This window comes from Bison bison, unplaced genomic scaffold (assembly GCF_000754665.1).
Source record: "Bison bison bison isolate TAMUID 2011002044 unplaced genomic scaffold, Bison_UMD1.0 scf7180017864472, whole genome shotgun sequence".
In the NCBI taxonomy this organism is placed as follows: domain Eukaryota; kingdom Metazoa; phylum Chordata; class Mammalia; order Artiodactyla; family Bovidae; genus Bison; species Bison bison.
In genome coordinates, this window is record NW_011495033.1 from 14,812,086 (window position 1) to 14,817,698 (window position 5,613).

The 5,613-nt window shown below is 46.8% G+C and overlaps 1 protein-coding gene across 1 annotated transcript in view; it reads left to right on the top strand.

Moving 5' to 3' along the window:
* The window catches only part of BZRAP1 (benzodiazepine receptor (peripheral) associated protein 1), a 24,044-nt gene extending 22,411 nt beyond the window's left edge, over positions 1 to 1,633 (top strand). The window contains exon 31 of the mRNA XM_010861722.1: positions 523 to 1,633. The gene's annotated coding sequence lies outside the window, so the exon portion shown is untranslated. The remainder of the gene's footprint in view (positions 1 to 522) is intronic.
* Positions 1,634 to 5,613: the final 3,980 nt, after the last annotated feature.

The following is a 5,613-nucleotide window of genomic DNA, read 5'->3' on the forward strand; positions in this document are numbered from 1 at the left end:
CTCCACCTTGCCCCCGTGGAGTGGGCCCTCCTCCCCTCCCTGAAGGCCCTCAGACACCATGTGGGCCTGCTCCTTGTCTGTGCGGTGGTGCAGGAGCCACCTTCCCTGGAGTGTCTGGCTCCTTCCAGCATCCCTGTCCTTGCTCTCCCTTTGGCTGGGAGGGGATGATGGGGTGGGGGGGAGTGTTGGAGCACCCATTCCAAGGGTCAAGTCCAAGGGCTCTTGAACTCCATCAGCCCAGCATCCTGCAGAGAGACCCAGAGGAGGGAAGGGATTCGCCCCCGTCCAAGAGAACTGAAGCAGAACTGAGCCTCCTTGTCTATCCCTTCTGACTGCCTGCTCTGTGCTCCCCCATCTTCATGCCCACTTGGTGCTCTGCATGGGGCGGCGGCTGGACCGTGGGTTCTGGTTCACGCCTGTGCTTCTGTGATGACCTGGGGCCTGCGGGCTCCTGAGGTCGTGGGGTAAAGGAGGCAGGGTGGGGTGGGGGTCTTGACCTTGCCCTTTTCTCTCACTTTCTAGGACTGGGTTAGCTCAACCCCAGCGCCCCCAGGCTGGCCCTGTGCTCCTGGCCCTCGCCACTTCCCCAGGGTTGAACCGGAGTTGCCACAGGGCCCAAGGAGGAAGGTGTGGGTTCTCCTCTCCAAGGGGAAGCAGCTCCTCAGGAAACTGGGCTCGGGGAAGAAGGAGTGATGCTGTGGCCCAACCGAGGCCCCAGCTGCGCGGGGAAGACCCTGGACTCTGGTTCTCCCCAGTTAGCGCCGTGGCGCTGGGACAGGACGCAGACTCAGTGAAGGTCAGAGCTAGAGGAGGGGCTGGTCCTCTGGATGGGCATCGTCTTCTTACAGGCGGGGACCCTGAGCCCCGGCGCGGGAGTGAGTCCAGGGGCTGAGCACCTGGTGCCTGAGCCGGCCGGGGACACGGACTTGTCACCCCTGGTTCACCCGTCTGCGCCTGCTGTCCACCGCGCGATGCCAGTCCCCTCTCGGCCTCCACATGCTTGGCTCGGGGAGATCCTGTTCCCTCCGACGGCGCTGGCCGTCCTCTTCATGTCTTCCCTCCCTGAAGGAAAGTTTGCACTGGATTCTGCCGAGCCCCCCACCCCGGGGGCGGAGCTGTGTATATAGATGTACATACTCAGTGCCTCAGCCCAGCTTCCTCCCTCTCGCTTCCACCGCACAGGCCCGGGAAGGAGAACGGCCAAGCCAAAGCGGGCCTGACCCCGCCCCACAGCGCCCCTCCGCACCCCACTGCGAGACCTGAGACCCTAGACCCTGGGCCAGTGGGCAGAAAGCAGGAGTTGGGTTTGCCTTATTTTGCTCATCGGATTCAACTTCTCTTTTGCATCGTTTTCCTCTGGCCCCTGTTGGAGTCTGGGGGCTGGGGGAGAGGACAGATTTATGCAACTATTTTCATACATTCCCTGTTCAGAGTGGGGTGGGGGTTTGTCCCCCTCCTCCCCTTAGCACCCTTTGCCTCACACTCTGGCTGGGTGAGTGTCTCTGCATGTTTCCATTGCTGTGGTGGGAGACTGTTTGAACTCCCACCCCCACCTTGGTCTCCAGGGGTGTGGAATGGTGGGGGCATTTGTTTAAAAAGACATTTTATTATAATAAAGTCTATTTTCACAAAACCCATGCTGGGCTCTACCTGGGATGAAGGACCCCTGAGGGGTGGGTCATGGTGGGCTTTGGACTCCACTTTAGAATCCAGAAGTTAACATCTGAGGGTGACCAGGGGTAAAACTAATGAGCACCAAGAAGACCAAGCAGCTCTGGAATTGTTTTCTCAAGAAGGTTTGGGGCTTCCTGACTTCCTGATCACCGGGTCAGGTGTTGAGAGTTGGGTCAGGATCCTGGAGGAAGAAAGAGACCTGGGAAGGGGGTGCGGAGACAGGAGGAGAGAAGGTACCAGTTTCAAGGTGGTGGACTGAACTGATTACATACTACAATCTTGGTTCTCCTGGACCAAATTCGTAGGAAGATAGAGGTAATAAAAACCAGCCAAACACCCAAATAAACAACATACATAGCTCCATTTGAAGAAGGGGGACTCCCACTAGATGAGAAACAGCAGGATTTCAGAAAAGACAGAAAACAGATGGGAAGGCTTCCCTGGTGGTCCGGTGGCTAAGACGCCAAGCTCCCAATGCAGGGGGCCTGGCTTTGATCCCTGGTCAGAGGACAAGATCCTGTATGCCACAACTAAGACTGGGCACAGCTAAATCAATCACTCAGTCTTACAAGAAAAAAAGAAAACAGATGAGAAATCACATTCAGAAACCTCAAAGCAGAGCTCGGGAGACTTCTGCACAGCTCTGCGCCTAGAGGAGGCACCAACAGCTGAAGGACCACAGGGGCCGTGACGGCACGATTAGTTGGGATTCCACGTGGGGAGCCTCCAGGCCGATGGCTGCACATTCTCCTCTCCATGGGCCAAGGGGCAAAGGCAAGGATCGCTGCCTTTAATGAAAACAGTGGGAGTGGCAGCTTGGACCAGAGACCAGATGGTAAATGGCTGGCAGAACCCTGGCAGGAACCAGAAGCATCACTGCCCAGGGAAGGCGCCACCAATGTGAGCACAGTGTTCCCACCTCCCTCTCTCACTGAAACCCTCCAAGTCACCAACAGTACCCACCCAGGTGTTTTACAGGGACTTTCAACTACTAAGGCAAGGAAACAAGAAACACACGGATCAATTTGGGAAGAACTGACATTTGAATGATGTGAACCTATGAACAAAGTCTATCTCTCTGTTTACGTATGTTTTTAATGTCTCTTAGCCATGTTTTGTAGTTTTCAGTATAGATTGTGTACATCTTGTCAGATTTATCCTTAATTATTTGATATTTTTGATACAATTATAAATGGTACTATTACTTTAAATTCCAGTTTCTGATGCTTTGTTGTTAGAAAACAGAAACACAAGTGGTTTTTGTGTTTTGGGCTTGCACGCTGCAACCTTACTAAACCCACTTATTAGTTCTAACAGTTGTTTTATAGATTCCTTAGAATCCTCTACACATGTGATCATACTGTGTATAAACAAAGACAGTTTCACTTCTCCCTTTCAAATTTTGATGCATTTAATTTCTTTTGCTTGCCTCACTGCACTGATAGAACTTCCAGTACAACGCTTAATAGAAACACAAGAAAAGGACACACTTGCTTTGTTTCTAGTCTTACAGAGAAAGCCTTCAGTCTTTTACCATTATGATGTTAGTGATAGGGTTTTTGGTAGATGCCCTTTGTCTGGTTTGAGGAAGTTCTCTTCTATCCCTCATTTGCAGAGAAGTGTTTTTTGTTTTGTTTTATTTTAAAGAGAATCTACATTAAATCACAACTGCAATGAAGTATCACCCCACACCCATCAGAATCGCCATCATCAAAAAATCTACAAATGATCAATGCTGGAGAGGGTATGGAGAAAAAGGAACCCTCCTACATTGTTGGTGGGAATGTAAATTGGTGCAGTCACTATGGAGAACAGTATGGAGGAGGTTCCTTAAAAAACTAAAAATAGGATTACCCTGGTGGTCCAGTGGTTAAGAATCCGCCTGCCAGTGCAGGGGACACGGATTCGATCCTTGGCCCTGGAAGATTCCCCATGACACGGAGCAACTAAGCCTATGCACCACAACTCCTGAAGCCTGCATGCTCCAGAGCTCAGGCCCCACCACAAGGAAAGCCACCGAAGTGGGAAGCCCACACACCACAACAAAGAGTAGACCCACTCACCGTAAATCGAGAAAGCCCCAGCGCAACAATGAAGACACAGTGCATCCATAAAAATAAAGAAACAAATTAATTAAAAAAACGAAAATAGAGTTATCATATAATTCTGCAATCCCACTCCTGGGGCATAGATCCAAAGAAAACCATAATTCAAAAAGATACATGTACTCCAATGTTCATTTTAGCACTATTTACAATATCCAAGACATAGAAGCATCCTAAATGCCTATCGACAGAGAAAAGTATAAAGAAAATGTGTGTAAAGTTTTAAAATAAAATAAAATTAAAAAAAAATAAAGAAAATGTGGTATACACACACACACACACACACACACACACACACAATGGAATATTACTCAGCCGTAAAAAAGAATGAAATAATACCATTTGCAGCAACATAGATTGCTGCAACAGGACCTAGAGATTATCATATTAAGTGAAGTAAGCCAGCCAGGAAAAGGCAAATACATATTAAATCACTTATATATGGAATTTTAAAAATGATACAAATGAACATACCTACAAAACAGAAACAGACTCAACCAGAAAAAAAATTTATGGTCACCAAACGGGAAGTCGGTGGTGGTGGTTTAGTCACTAAGTCGCTTCTGACTCTTGAGACCCCATGGACTTTAGCCTGTGAGGCTCCTCTGTCCATGGGATTCTCCAGGCGAGCAGGCGAGAATACTAGAGTGAGTAGCCATTTCCTTCTTCAGGGGATCTTCCCGACCCAGGGATCAAACCCGGGTCTCCTGCATTGCAGGCAGATTCTTTACGAACTGAGATAGGAGGCATAAAGTAGGAATTTGGGATTAACATATACATACTATTACATATGAAATAGATAACCAATAATGACCTACTGTATAGCAAAGGAAGCTACACCCAATATTTTGTAATAACCTATAAGGGAAGAGAATCTTTAAAAAAGATATATAACTGAATCACTTTGCTATACACCAGAAACTAACACAGCATTGTAAATCAACTATACTTCAAAAAATTGATTAATTAATTAAAAAGAGAATCAGTCTTAATTTATTTTTATTTTTAAATATATATATTCTTTTTCATAATGGCTTGTTAGAAGATATTGAATACAGTTCCCTGTCCTATACAGTAAGAGCTGGATGTTCATCTATTTTATATATAGTAGCTTGCATTTGCTAATCCCAAACTCCTAATTTTTCCCTCCTCAGATTTCCCCTCTGGTAACCATGAGTTTGTTTTCTACGTCTGTGAGTCTGTTTCTGTTTTGCAAATAAATTCATTTGTATCACATTTTACATTCCACATGCAAGTGATATCATATATTTGTCTCTGTCTGACTTACTTCAAGCTTAGCCTAATAATCTCTAGGTCTACCCAGGTTGCTGCAAATGGCATTATTTCATTCTGTTTTCTTATGGCTGAGTAATATTCCGTTGTGTATACATATTATATCTTTATCCATTCACTTGCCTATGGACATTTAGGTTGTCTCTTTCTCTTGACTATTGTAAAAAGTGCTGCTATGAACATTGGGGTGCACATATCTTTTTAAAAATTGTTTTATTTTTTCCAATTTTTTATTATTCTACTTTTCTTTTTTTTAAATTATTTATTTTTGGTTGTGCTGGGTCTTTGTGGCTGCACTTGGGCTTTCTCTAGTTGTGGCGAGCAAGGGGTTATTCTTCATTTTAGCGCACAGGCTTCTCATTGCCGTGGCGTCTCTTGTGGAGCACAGGCTCTAGAGAGTGTGGGCTTCAGTAATTGTGGTGCCTGGACTCAGTTGGTCCATGACTGTGGAATCTTCCTGCAGCAGGGATTGAACCCCACTGGCAGGCAGATTCTTAACCACTGGACCACCAGGGAAGTCCTGCATGTATCTTTTTGAATT